We start from the raw sequence: 15,675 nt of genomic DNA, 5'->3' as shown, positions 1-15,675 counted from the left end.
AATTTTTCATCCCTACCTGGTCAAAATTGAAGAAAACTGCCATATCCGGACCTTACGAAAATCACTCAAAATCACCCAAAAATGACCCGTCACCAATTTTTCCAAAAAGTCATGAAAATCAATTTATCACACCTGTCATTCATAAAAAATGTGGAAACGCGCCCGGATCACTTCATTAAAGCCCCCAATTTCAGCTTTAAAGATTGCCAGAAAGCACACCTGAGAACAGGATTTGGAGAGAGAGGGGGGTGGGGGGTGGAGAGAGTTTTTGCTCTATTTCTTCCTTAATAATGACACAACCACTCTTCCAGTACTTTACCCTCACTACAAATGACCAAACACACCTACCTGACACAATATTGAAGAAAAAAATTTTTCATCCCTACCTGGCCAAAATTGAAGAAAACTACCATATCCGGACCTAACGAAAATCACTCAAAATCACCCAAAAATGACCCCTCACCAATTTCTCCAAAAAGTCATGAAAATCAATTTACCACACCTGTCATTCATAAAAAATGTGGAAACGCGCCCGGACCACTTCATTAAAGCCCCCAATTTCAGCTTTAAAGATTGCCAGAAAGCACACCTGAGAACAGGATTTGGAGAGAGTTTTTGCTCTATTTCTTCCTTAATAATGACACAACCACTCTTCCAGTACTTTACCCTCACTACAAATGACCAAACACACCTACCTGACACAATATTGAAGAAAAAAATTTTTCATCCCTACCTGGCCAAAATTGAAGAAAACTACCATATCCGGACCTAACGAAAATCACTCAAAATCACCCAAAAATGACCCGTCACCAATTTCTCCAAAAAGTCATGAAAATCAATTTACCACACCTGTCATTCATAAAAAATGTGGAAACGCGCCCGGATCACTTCATTAAAGCCCCCAATTTCAGCTTTAAAGATTGCCAGAAAGCACACCTGAGAACAGGATTTGGAGAGAGGGGGGTGGGGTGGAGAGAGTTTTTGCTCTATTTCTTCCTAAATAATGACAAAACCACTCTTCCAGTACTTTACCCTCACTACAAATGACCAAACACACCTACCTGACACAATATTGAAGAAAAAAATTTTTCATCCCTACCTGGCCAAAATTGAAGAAAACTGCCATATCCGGACCTTACGAAAATCACTCAAAATCACCCAAAAATGACCCGTCACCAATTTCTCCAAAAAGTCATGAAAATCAATTTACCACACCTGTCATTCATAAAAAATGTGGAAACGCGCCCGGATCACTTCATTAAAGCCCCCAATTTCAGCTTTAAAGATTGCCAGAAAGCACACCTGAGAACAGGATTTGGAGAGAGAGGGGGGGGGGGGGGGTGGAGAGAGTTTTTGCTCTATTTCTTCCTTAATAATGACACAACCACTCTTCCAGTACTTTACCCTCACTACAAATGACCAAACACACCTACCTGACACAATATTGAAGAAAAAAATTTTTCATCCCTACCTGGTCAAAATTGAAGAAAACTGCCATATCCGGACCTTACGAAAATCACTCAAAATCACCCAAAAATGACCCGTCACCAATTTTTCCAAAAAGTCATGAAAATCAATTTATCACACCTGTCATTCATAAAAAATGTGGAAACGCGCCCGGATCACTTCATTAAAGCCCCCAATTTCAGCTTTAAAGATTGCCAGAAAGCACACCTGAGAACAGGATTTGGAGAGAGGGGGGGGGGGGGGGGGTGGAGAGAGTTTTTGCTCTATTTCTTCCTTAATAATGACACAACCACTCTTCCAGTACTTTACCCTCACTACAAATGACCAAACACACCTACCTGACACAATATTGAAGAAAAAAATTTTTCATCCCTACCTGGCCAAAATTGAAGAAAACTACCATATCCGGACCTAACGAAAATCACTCAAAATCACCCAAAAATGACCCGTCACCAATTTCTCCAAAAAGTCATGAAAATCAATTTACCACACCTGTCATTCATAAAAAATGTGGAAACGCGCCCGGATCACTTCATTAAAGCCCCCAATTTCAGCTTTAAAGATTGCCAGAAAGCACACCTGAGAACAGGATTTGGAGAGAGGGGGGTGGGGTGGAGAGAGTTTTTGCTCTATTTCTTCCTAAATAATGACAAAACCACTCTTCCAGTACTTTACCCTCACTACAAATGACCAAACACACCTACCTGACACAATATTGAAGAAAAAAATTTTTCATCCCTACCTGGCCAAAATTGAAGAAAACTGCCATATCCGGACCTTACGAAAATCACTCAAAATCACCCAAAAATGACCCGTCACCAATTTCTCCAAAAAGTCATGAAAATCAATTTACCACACCTGTCATTCATAAAAAATGTGGAAACGCGCCCGGATCACTTCATTAAAGCCCCCAATTTCAGCTTTAAAGATTGCCAGAAAGCACACCTGAGAACAGGATTTGGAGAGAGAGGGGGGGGGGGGTGGAGAGAGTTTTTGCTCTATTTCTTCCTTAATAATGACAAAACCACTCTTCCAGTACTTTACCCTCACTACAAATGACCAAACACACCTACCTGACACAATATTGAAGAAAAAAATTTTTCATCCCTACCTGGTCAAAATTGAAGAAAACTGCCATATCCGGACCTTACGAAAATCACTCAAAATCACCCAAAAATGACCCGTCACCAATTTTTCCAAAAAGTCATGAAAATCAATTTATCACACCTGTCATTCATAAAAAATGTGGAAACGCGCCCGGATCACTTCATTAAAGCCCCCAATTTCAGCTTTAAAGATTGCCAGAAAGCACACCTGAGAACAGGATTTGGAGAGGGGGGGGGGGGGGGGGTGGAGAGAGTTTTTGCTCTATTTCTTCCTTAATAATGACACAACCACTCTTCCAGTACTTTACCCTCACTACAAATGACCAAACACACCTACCTGACACAATATTGAAGAAAAAAATTTTTCATCCCTACCTGGCCAAAATTGAAGAAAACTACCATATCCGGACCTAACGAAAATCACTCAAAATCACCCAAAAATGACCCGTCACCAATTTCTCCAAAAAGTCATGAAAATCAATTTACCACACCTGTCATTCATAAAAAATGTGGAAACGCGCCCGGACCACTTCATTAAAGCCCCCAATTTCAGCTTTAAAGATTGCCAGAAAGCACACCTGAGAACAGGATTTGGAGAGAGTTTTTGCTCTATTTCTTCCTTAATAATGACACAACCACTCTTCCAGTACTTTACCCTCACTACAAATGACCAAACACACCTACCTGACACAATATTGAAGAAAAAATTTTTTCATCCCTACCTGGCCAAAATTGAAGAAAACTACCATATCCGGACCTAACGAAAATCACTCAAAATCACCCAAAAATGACCCGTCACCAATTTCTCCAAAAAGTCATGAAAATCAATTTACCACACCTGTCATTCATAAAAAATGTGGAAACGCGCCCGGATCACTTCATTAAAGCCCCCAATTTCAGCTTTAAAGATTGCCAGAAAGCACACCTAAGAGCAGGATTTGGAGAGGGTGAGGGGTAGAGAGAGTTTTGACTCTATTTCTTCCTTAATAATGACACAACCACTCTTCCAGTACTTTACCCTCACTACAAATGACCAAACACACCTACCTGACAATACTGAAGAAAAAAATTTTTCATCCCTACCTGGCCAAAATTGAAGAAAACTGCCATATCCGGTCCTTACGAAAATCACTCAAAATCACCCAAAAATGACACGTCACCAATTTTTCCAAAAAGTCATGAAAATCAATTTACCACACCTGTCTTTCATAAAAAATATGGAAACGCGCCCGGATCACTTCATTAAAGCCCCCAATTTCAGCTTTAAACATTGCCAGAAAGCACACCTGAGAACAGGATTTGGAGAGAGGGGGGTGGGGTGGAGAGAGTTTTTGCTCTATTTCTTCCTAAATAATGACAAAACCACTCTTCCAGTACTTTACCCTCACTACAAATGACCAAACACACCTACCTGACACAATATTGAAGAAAAAAATTTTTCATCCCTACCTGGCCAAAATTGAAGAAAACTGCCATATCCGGACCTTACGAAAATCACTCAAAATCACCCAAAAATGACCCGTCACCAATTTCTCCAAAAAGTCATGAAAATCAATTTACCACACCTGTCATTCATAAAAAATGTGGAAACGCGCCCGGATCACTTCATTAAAGCCCCCAATTTCAGCTTTAAACATTGCCAGAAAGCACACCTGAGAACAGGATTTGGAGAGAGAGGGGGGGGGGGAGAGAGTTTTTGCTCTATTTCTTCCTTAATAATGACAAAACCACTCTTCCAGTACTTTACCCTCACTACAAATGACCAAACACACCTACCTGACACAATATTGAAGAAAAAGATTTTTCATCCCTACCTGGTCAAAATTGAAGAAAACTGCCATATCCGGACCTTACGAAAATCACTCAAAATCACCCAAAAATGACCCGTCACCAATTTTTCCAAAAAGTCATGAAAATCAATTTATCACACCTGTCATTCATAAAAAATGTGGAAACGCACCCGGATCACTTCATTAAAGCCCCCAATTTCAGCTTTAAAGATTGCCAGAAAGCACACCTGAGAACAGGATTTGGAGAGGGGGGGTGGGGTGGAGAGAGTTTTTGCTCTATTTCTTCCTTAATAATGACACAACCACTCTTCCAGTACTTTACCCTCACTACAAATGACCAAACACACCTACCTGACACAATATTGAAGAAAAAAATTTTTCATCCCTACCTGGCCAAAATTGAAGAAAACTACAATATCCGGACCTAACGAAAATCACTCAAAATCACCCAAAAATGACCCGTCACCAATTTCTCCAAAAAGTCATGAAAATCAATTTACCACACCTGTCATTCATAAAAAATGTGGAAACGCGCCCGGACCACTTCATTAAAGCCCCCAATTTCAGCTTTAAAGATTGCCAGAAAGCACACCTGAGAACAGGATTTGGAGAGAGAGGGGGGGGGGGGGGTGGGGGGTGGAGAGAGTTTTTGCTCTATTTCTTCCTTAATAATGACAAAACCACTCTTCCAGTACTTTACCCTCACTACAAATGACCAAACACACCTACCTGACACAATATTGAAGAAAAAAATTTTTCATCCCTACCTGGTCAAAATTGAAGAAAACTGCCATATCCGGACCTTACGAAAATCACTCAAAATCACCCAAAAATGACCCGTCACCAATTTTTCCAAAAAGTCATGAAAATCAATTTATCACACCTGTCATTCATAAAAAATGTGGAAACGCGCCCGGATCACTTCATTAAAGCCCCCAATTTCAGCTTTAAAGATTGCCAGAAAGCACACCTGAGAACAGGATTTGGAGAGAGAGGGGGGTGGGGGGTGGAGAGAGTTTTTGCTCTATTTCTTCCTTAATAATGACACAACCACTCTTCCAGTACTTTACCCTCACTACAAATGACCAAACACACCTACCTGACACAATATTGAAGAAAAAAATTTTTCATCCCTACCTGGCCAAAATTGAAGAAAACTACCATATCCGGACCTAACGAAAATCACTCAAAATCACCCAAAAATGACCCCTCACCAATTTCTCCAAAAAGTCATGAAAATCAATTTACCACACCTGTCATTCATAAAAAATGTGGAAACGCGCCCGGACCACTTCATTAAAGCCCCCAATTTCAGCTTTAAAGATTGCCAGAAAGCACACCTGAGAACAGGATTTGGAGAGAGTTTTTGCTCTATTTCTTCCTTAATAATGACACAACCACTCTTCCAGTACTTTACCCTCACTACAAATGACCAAACACACCTACCTGACACAATATTGAAGAAAAAAATTTTTCATCCCTACCTGGCCAAAATTGAAGAAAACTACCATATCCGGACCTAACGAAAATCACTCAAAATCACCCAAAAATGACCCGTCACCAATTTCTCCAAAAAGTCATGAAAATCAATTTACCACACCTGTCATTCATAAAAAATGTGGAAACGCGCCCGGATCACTTCATTAAAGCCCCCAATTTCAGCTTTAAAGATTGCCAGAAAGCACACCTGAGAACAGGATTTGGAGAGAGGGGGGTGGGGTGGAGAGAGTTTTTGCTCTATTTCTTCCTAAATAATGACAAAACCACTCTTCCAGTACTTTACCCTCACTACAAATGACCAAACACACCTACCTGACACAATATTGAAGAAAAAAATTTTTCATCCCTACCTGGCCAAAATTGAAGAAAACTGCCATATCCGGACCTTACGAAAATCACTCAAAATCACCCAAAAATGACCCGTCACCAATTTCTCCAAAAAGTCATGAAAATCAATTTACCACACCTGTCATTCATAAAAAATGTGGAAACGCGCCCGGATCACTTCATTAAAGCCCCCAATTTCAGCTTTAAAGATTGCCAGAAAGCACACCTGAGAACAGGATTTGGAGAGAGAGGGGGGGGGGGGGGGTGGAGAGAGTTTTTGCTCTATTTCTTCCTTAATAATGACACAACCACTCTTCCAGTACTTTACCCTCACTACAAATGACCAAACACACCTACCTGACACAATATTGAAGAAAAAAATTTTTCATCCCTACCTGGTCAAAATTGAAGAAAACTGCCATATCCGGACCTTACGAAAATCACTCAAAATCACCCAAAAATGACCCGTCACCAATTTTTCCAAAAAGTCATGAAAATCAATTTATCACACCTGTCATTCATAAAAAATGTGGAAACGCGCCCGGATCACTTCATTAAAGCCCCCAATTTCAGCTTTAAAGATTGCCAGAAAGCACACCTGAGAACAGGATTTGGAGAGAGGGGGGGGGGGGGGGGGTGGAGAGAGTTTTTGCTCTATTTCTTCCTTAATAATGACACAACCACTCTTCCAGTACTTTACCCTCACTACAAATGACCAAACACACCTACCTGACACAATATTGAAGAAAAAAATTTTTCATCCCTACCTGGCCAAAATTGAAGAAAACTACCATATCCGGACCTAACGAAAATCACTCAAAATCACCCAAAAATGACCCGTCACCAATTTCTCCAAAAAGTCATGAAAATCAATTTACCACACCTGTCATTCATAAAAAATGTGGAAACGCGCCCGGATCACTTCATTAAAGCCCCCAATTTCAGCTTTAAAGATTGCCAGAAAGCACACCTGAGAACAGGATTTGGAGAGAGGGGGGTGGGGTGGAGAGAGTTTTTGCTCTATTTCTTCCTAAATAATGACAAAACCACTCTTCCAGTACTTTACCCTCACTACAAATGACCAAACACACCTACCTGACACAATATTGAAGAAAAAAATTTTTCATCCCTACCTGGCCAAAATTGAAGAAAACTGCCATATCCGGACCTTACGAAAATCACTCAAAATCACCCAAAAATGACCCGTCACCAATTTCTCCAAAAAGTCATGAAAATCAATTTACCACACCTGTCATTCATAAAAAATGTGGAAACGCGCCCGGATCACTTCATTAAAGCCCCCAATTTCAGCTTTAAAGATTGCCAGAAAGCACACCTGAGAACAGGATTTGGAGAGAGAGGGGGGGGGGGGTGGAGAGAGTTTTTGCTCTATTTCTTCCTTAATAATGACAAAACCACTCTTCCAGTACTTTACCCTCACTACAAATGACCAAACACACCTACCTGACACAATATTGAAGAAAAAAATTTTTCATCCCTACCTGGTCAAAATTGAAGAAAACTGCCATATCCGGACCTTACGAAAATCACTCAAAATCACCCAAAAATGACCCGTCACCAATTTTTCCAAAAAGTCATGAAAATCAATTTATCACACCTGTCATTCATAAAAAATGTGGAAACGCGCCCGGATCACTTCATTAAAGCCCCCAATTTCAGCTTTAAAGATTGCCAGAAAGCACACCTGAGAACAGGATTTGGAGAGGGGGGGGGGGGGGGGTGGAGAGAGTTTTTGCTCTATTTCTTCCTTAATAATGACACAACCACTCTTCCAGTACTTTACCCTCACTACAAATGACCAAACACACCTACCTGACACAATATTGAAGAAAAAAATTTTTCATCCCTACCTGGCCAAAATTGAAGAAAACTACCATATCCGGACCTAACGAAAATCACTCAAAATCACCCAAAAATGACCCGTCACCAATTTCTCCAAAAAGTCATGAAAATCAATTTACCACACCTGTCATTCATAAAAAATGTGGAAACGCGCCCGGACCACTTCATTAAAGCCCCCAATTTCAGCTTTAAAGATTGCCAGAAAGCACACCTGAGAACAGGATTTGGAGAGAGTTTTTGCTCTATTTCTTCCTTAATAATGACACAACCACTCTTCCAGTACTTTACCCTCACTACAAATGACCAAACACACCTACCTGACACAATATTGAAGAAAAAATTTTTTCATCCCTACCTGGCCAAAATTGAAGAAAACTACCATATCCGGACCTAACGAAAATCACTCAAAATCACCCAAAAATGACCCGTCACCAATTTCTCCAAAAAGTCATGAAAATCAATTTACCACACCTGTCATTCATAAAAAATGTGGAAACGCGCCCGGATCACTTCATTAAAGCCCCCAATTTCAGCTTTAAAGATTGCCAGAAAGCACACCTGAGAACAGGATTTGGAGAGGGGGGGGGGGTGGAGAGAGTTTTTGCTCTATTTCTTCCTTAATAATGACACAACCACTCTTCCAGTACTTTACCCTCACTACAAATGACCAAACACACCTACCTGACACAATATTGAAGAAAAAAATTTTTCATCCCTACCTGGCCAAAATTGAAGAAAACTACAATATCCGGACCTAACGAAAATCACTCAAAATCACCCAAAAATGACCCGTCACCAATTTCTCCAAAAAGTCATGAAAATCAATTTACCACACCTGTCATTCATAAAAAATGTGGAAACGCGCCCGGATCACTTCATTAAAGCCCCCAATTTCAGCTTTTAAGATTGCCAGAAAGCACACCTGAGAACAGGATTTGGAGAGAGAGGGGGGGGGGGGGGTGGAGAGAGTTTTTGCTCTATTTCTTCCTTAATAATGACAAAACCACTCTTCCAGTACTTTACCCTCACTACAAATGACCAAACACACCTACCTGACACAATATTGAAGAAAAAAATTTTTCATCCCTACCTGGTCAAAATTGAAGAAAACTGCCATATCCGGACCTTACGAAAATCACTCAAAATCACCCAAAAATGACCCGTCACCAATTTTTCCAAAAAGTCATGAAAATCAATTTATCACACCTGTCATTCATAAAAAATGTGGAAACGCGCCCGGATCACTTCATTAAAGCCCCCAATTTCAGCTTTAAAGATTGCCAGAAAGCACACCTGAGAACAGGATTTGGAGAGGGGGGGGGGGGGGGTGGAGAGAGTTTTTGCTCTATTTCTTCCTTAATAATGACACAACCACTCTTCCAGTACTTTACCCTCACTACAAATGACCAAACACACCTACCTGACACAATATTGAAGAAAAAAATTTTTCATCCCTACCTGGCCAAAATTGAAGAAAACTACCATATCCGGACCTAACGAAAATCACTCAAAATCACCCAAAAATGACCCGTCACCAATTTCTCCAAAAAGTCATGAAAATCAATTTACCACACCTGTCATTCATAAAAAATGTGGAAACGCGCCCGGACCACTTCATTAAAGCCCCCAATTTCAGCTTTAAAGATTGCCAGAAAGCACACCTGAGAACAGGATTTGGAGAGAGTTTTTGCTCTATTTCTTCCTTAATAATGACACAACCACTCTTCCAGTACTTTACCCTCACTACAAATGACCAAACACACCTACCTGACACAATATTGAAGAAAAAATTTTTTCATCCCTACCTGGCCAAAATTGAAGAAAACTACCATATCCGGACCTAACGAAAATCACTCAAAATCACCCAAAAATGACCCGTCACCAATTTCTCCAAAAAGTCATGAAAATCAATTTACCACACCTGTCATTCATAAAAAATGTGGAAACGCGCCCGGATCACTTCATTAAAGCCCCCAATTTCAGCTTTAAAGATTGCCAGAAAGCACACCTGAGAACAGGATTTGGAGAGGGGGGGGGGGGTGGAGAGAGTTTTTGCTCTATTTCTTCCTTAATAATGACACAACCACTCTTCCAGTACTTTACCCTCACTACAAATGACCAAACACACCTACCTGACACAATATTGAAGAAAAAAATTTTTCATCCCTACCTGGCCAAAATTGAAGAAAACTACAATATCCGGACCTAACGAAAATCACTCAAAATCACCCAAAAATGACCCGTCACCAATTTCTCCAAAAAGTCATGAAAATCAATTTACCACACCTGTCATTCATAAAAAATGTGGAAACGCGCCCGGATCACTTCATTAAAGCCCCCAATTTCAGCTTTAAAGATTGCCAGAAAGCACACCTGAGAACAGGATTTGGAGAGAGAGGGGGGGGGGGGGGGTGGAGAGAGTTTTTGCTCTATTTCTTCCTTAATAATGACACAACCACTCTTCCAGTACTTTACCCTCACTACAAATGACCAAACACACCTACCTGACACAATATTGAAGAAAAAAATTTTTCATCCCTACCTGGTCAAAATTGAAGAAAACTGCCATATCCGGACCTTACGAAAATCACTCAAAATCACCCAAAAATGACCCGTCACCAATTTTTCCAAAAAGTCATGAAAATCAATTTATCACACCTGTCATTCATAAAAAATGTGGAAACGCGCCCGGATCACTTCATTAAAGCCCCCAATTTCAGCTTTAAAGATTGCCAGAAAGCACACCTGAGAACAGGATTTGGAGAGAGAGGGGGGGGGGGGGTGGAGAGAGTTTTTGCTCTATTTCTTCCTTAATAATGACACAACCACTCTTCCAGTACTTTACCCTCACTACAAATGACCAAACACACCTACCTGACACAATATTGAAGAAAAAAATTTTTCATCCCTACCTGGTCAAAATTGAAGAAAACTGCCATATCCGGACCTTACGAAAATCACTCAAAATCACCCAAAAATGACCCGTCACCAATTTTTCCAAAAAGTCATGAAAATCAATTTATCACACCTGTCATTCATAAAAAATGTGGAAACGCGCCTGGATCACTTCATTAAAGCCCCCAATTTCAGCTTTAAAGATTGCCAGAAAGCACACCTGAGAACAGGATTTGGAGAGAGGGGGGGGGGGGGTGGAGAGAGTTTTTGCTCTATTTCTTCCTTAATAATGACACAACCACTCTTCCAGTACTTTACCCTCACTACAAATGACCAAACACACCTACCTGACACAATATTGAAGAAAAAAATTTTTCATCCCTACCTGGCCAAAATTGAAGAAAACTACCATATCCGGACCTAACGAAAATCACTCAAAATCACCCAAAAATGACCCGTCACCAATTTCTCCAAAAAGTCATGAAAATCAATTTACCACACCTGTCATTCATAAAAAATGTGGAAACGCGCCCGGACCACTTCATTAAAGCCCCCAATTTCAGCTTTAAAGATTGCCAGAAAGCACACCTGAGAACAGGATTTGGAGAGAGTTTTTGCTCTATTTCTTCCTTAATAATGACACAACCACTCTTCCAGTACTTTACCCTCACTACAAATGACCAAACACACCTACCTGACACAATATTGAAGAAAAAATTTTTTCATCCCTACCTGGCCAAAATTGAAGAAAACTACCATATCCGGACCTAACGAAAATCACTCAAAATCACCCAAAAATGACCCGTCACCAATTTCTCCAAAAAGTCATGAAAATCAATTTACCACACCTGTCATTCATAAAAAATGTGGAAACGCGCCCGGATCACTTCATTAAAGCCCCCAATTTCAGCTTTAAAGATTGCCAGAAAGCACACCTGAGAACAGGATTTGGAGAGGGGGGGGGGTGGAGAGAGTTTTTGCTCTATTTCTTCCTTAATAATGACACAACCACTCTTCCAGTACTTTACCCTCACTACAAATGACCAAACACACCTACCTGACACAATATTGAAGAAAAAAATTTTTCATCCCTACCTGGCCAAAATTGAAGAAAACTACAATATCCGGACCTAACGAAAATCACTCAAAATCACCCAAAAATGACCCGTCACCAATTTCTCCAAAAAGTCATGAAAATCAATTTACCACACCTGTCATTCATAAAAAATGTGGAAACGCGCCCGGATCACTTCATTAAAGCCCCCAATTTCAGCTTTAAAGATTGCCAGAAAGCACACCTGAGAACAGGATTTGGAGAGAGAGGGGGGGGGGGGGTGGAGAGAGTTTTTGCTCTATTTCTTCCTTAATAATGACACAACCACTCTTCCAGTACTTTACCCTCACTACAAATGACCAAACACACCTACCTGACACAATATTGAAGAAAAAAATTTTTCATCCCTACCTGGTCAAAATTGAAGAAAACTGCCATATCCGGACCTTACGAAAATCACTCAAAATCACCCAAAAATGACCCGTCACCAATTTTTCCAAAAAGTCATGAAAATCAATTTATCACACCTGTCATTCATAAAAAATGTGGAAACGCGCCCGGATCACTTCATTAAAGCCCCCAATTTCAGCTTTAAAGATTGCCAGAAAGCACACCTGAGAACAGGATTTGGAGAGAGAGGGGGGGGGGGGTGGAGAGAGTTTTTGCTCTATTTCTTCCTTAATAATGACACAACCACTCTTCCAGTACTTTACCCTCACTACAAATGACCAAACACACCTACCTGACACAATATTGAAGAAAAAAATTTTTCATCCCTACCTGGCCAAAATTGAAGAAAACTACCATATCCGGACCTAACGAAAATCACTCAAAATCACCCAAAAATGACACGTCACCAATTTCTCCAAAAAGTCATGAAAATCAATTTACCACACCTGTCATTCATAAAAAATGTGGAAACGCGCCCGGACCACTTCATTAAAGCCCCCAATTTCAGCTTTAAAGATTGCCAGAAAGCACACCTGAGAACAGGATTTGGAGAGAGTTTTTGCTCTATTTCTTCCTTAATAATGACACAACCACTCTTCCAGTACTTTACCCTCACTACAAATGACCAAACACACCTACCTGACACAATATTGAAGAAAAAAATTTTTCATCCCTACCTGGCCAAAATTGAAGAAAACTACCATATCCGGACCTAACGAAAATCACTCAAAATCACCCAAAAATGACCCGTCACCAATTTCTCCAAAAAGTCATGAAAATCAATTTACCACACCTGTCATTCATAAAAAATGTGGAAAAGCGCCCGGATCACTTCATTAAAGCCCCCAATTTCAGCTTTAAAGATTGCCAGAAAGCACACCTGAGAACAGGATTTGGAGAGGGGGGGGTGGAGAGAGTTTTTGCTCTATTTCTTCCTTAATAATGACACAACCACTCTTCCAGTACTTTACCCTCACTACAAATGACCAAACACACCTACCTGACACAATATTGAAGAAAAAAATTTTTCATCCCTACCTGGCCAAAATTGAAGAAAACTACAATATCCGGACCTAACGAAAATCACTCAAAATCACCCAAAAATGACCCGTCACCAATTTCTCCAAAAAGTCATGAAAATCAATTTACCACACCTGTCATTCATAAAAAATGTGGAAACGCGCCCGGACCACTTCATTAAAGCCCCCAATTTCAGCTTTAAAGATTGCCAGAAAGCACACCTGAGAACAGGATTTGGAGAGAGAGGGGGGGGGGGTGGAGAGAGTTTTTGCTCTATTTCTTCCTTAATAATGACAAAACCACTCTTCCAGTACTTTACCCTCACTACAAATGACCAAACATACCTACCTGACACAATATTGAAGAAAAAAATTTTTCATCCCTACCTGGTCAAAATTGAAGAAAACTGCCATATCCGGACCTTACGAAAATCACTCAAAATCACCCAAAAATGACCCGTCTCCAATTTTTCCAAAAAGTCATAAAAATCAATTTATCACACCTGTCATTCATAAAAAATGTGGAAACGCGCCCGGATCACTTCATTAAAGCCCCCAATTTCAGCTTTAAAGATTGCCAGAAAGCACACCTGAGAACAGGATTTGGAGAGAGAGGGGGGGGGGGGGTGGAGAGAGTTTTTGCTCTATTTCTTCCTTAATAATGACACAACCACTCTTCCAGTACTTTACCCTCACTACAAATGACCAAACACACCTACCTGACACAATATTGAAGAAAAAAATTTTTCATCCCTACCTGGCCAAAATTGAAGAAAACTACCATATCCGGACCTAACGAAAATCACTCAAAATCACCCAAAAATGACCCGTCACCAATTTCTCCAAAAAGTCATGAAAATCAATTTACCACACCTGTCATTCATAAAAAATGTGGAAACGCGCCCGGACCACTTCATTAAAGCCCCCAATTTCAGCTTTAAAGATTGCCAGAAAGCACACCTGAGAACAGGATTTGGAGAGAGTTTTTGCTCTATTTCTTCCTTAATAATGACACAACCACTCTTCCAGTACTTTACCCTCACTACAAATGACCAAACACACCTACCTGACACAATATTGAAGAAAAAAATTTTTCATCCCTACCTGGCCAAAATTGAAGAAAACTACCATATCCGGACCTAACGAAAATCACTCAAAATCACCCAAAAATGACCCGTCACCAATTTCTCCAAAAAGTCATGAAAATCAATTTACCACACCTGTCATTCATAAAAAATGTGGAAACGCGCCCGGATCACTTCATTAAAGCCCCCAATTTCAGCTTTAAAGATTGCCAGAAAGCACACCTGAGAACAGGATTTGGAGAGGGGGGGGTGGAGAGAGTTTTTGCTCTATTTCTTCCTTAATAATGACACAACCACTCTTCCAGTACTTTACCCTCACTACAAATGACCAAACACACCTACCTGACACAATATTGAAGAAAAAAATTTTTCATCCCTACCTGGCCAAAATTGAAGAAAACTACCATATCCGGACCTAACGAAAATCACTCAAAATCACCCAAAAATGACACGTCACCAATTTCTCCAAAAAGTCATGAAAATCAATTTACCACACCTGTCATTCATAAAAAATGTGGAAACGCGCCCGGACCACTTCATTAAAGCCCCCAATTTCAGCTTTAAAGATTGCCAGAAAGCACACTTGAGAACAGGATTTGGAGAGAGAGGGGGGGGGGGGGGAGAGAGAGTTTTTGCTCTATTTCTTCCTTAATAATGACAAAACCACTCTTCCAGTACTTTACCCTCACTACAAATGACCAAACACACCTACCTGACACAATATTGAAGAAAAAAATTTTTCATCCCTACCTGGTCAAAATTGAAGAAAACTGCCATATCCGGACCTTACGAAAATCACTCAAAATCACCCAAAAATGACCCGTCACCAATTTTTCCAAAAAGTCATGAAAATCAATTTATCACACCTGTCATTCATAAAAAATGTGGAAACGCGCCCGGATCACTTCGTTAAAGCCCCCAATTTCAGCTTTAAACATTGCCAGAAAGCACACCTGAGAACAGGATTTGGAGAGAGGGGGGGTGGGGGGGGGGTGGAGAGAGTTTTTGCTCTGTTTTTTCTTTAATAATGACAAAACCACTCTTCCAGTACTTTACCCTCACTACAAATGACCAAACACACCTACCTGACACAATATTGAAGAAAAAAATTTTTCATCC

The sequence above is a fragment of the Lingula anatina genome, chromosome 4 (genome assembly GCF_051362555.1).
Source record: "Lingula anatina isolate TDL-2025a chromosome 4, LinAna3.0, whole genome shotgun sequence".
NCBI lineage: Eukaryota > Metazoa > Brachiopoda > Lingulata > Lingulida > Lingulidae > Lingula > Lingula anatina.
Note: the sequence above shows the minus strand (reverse complement) of the source record.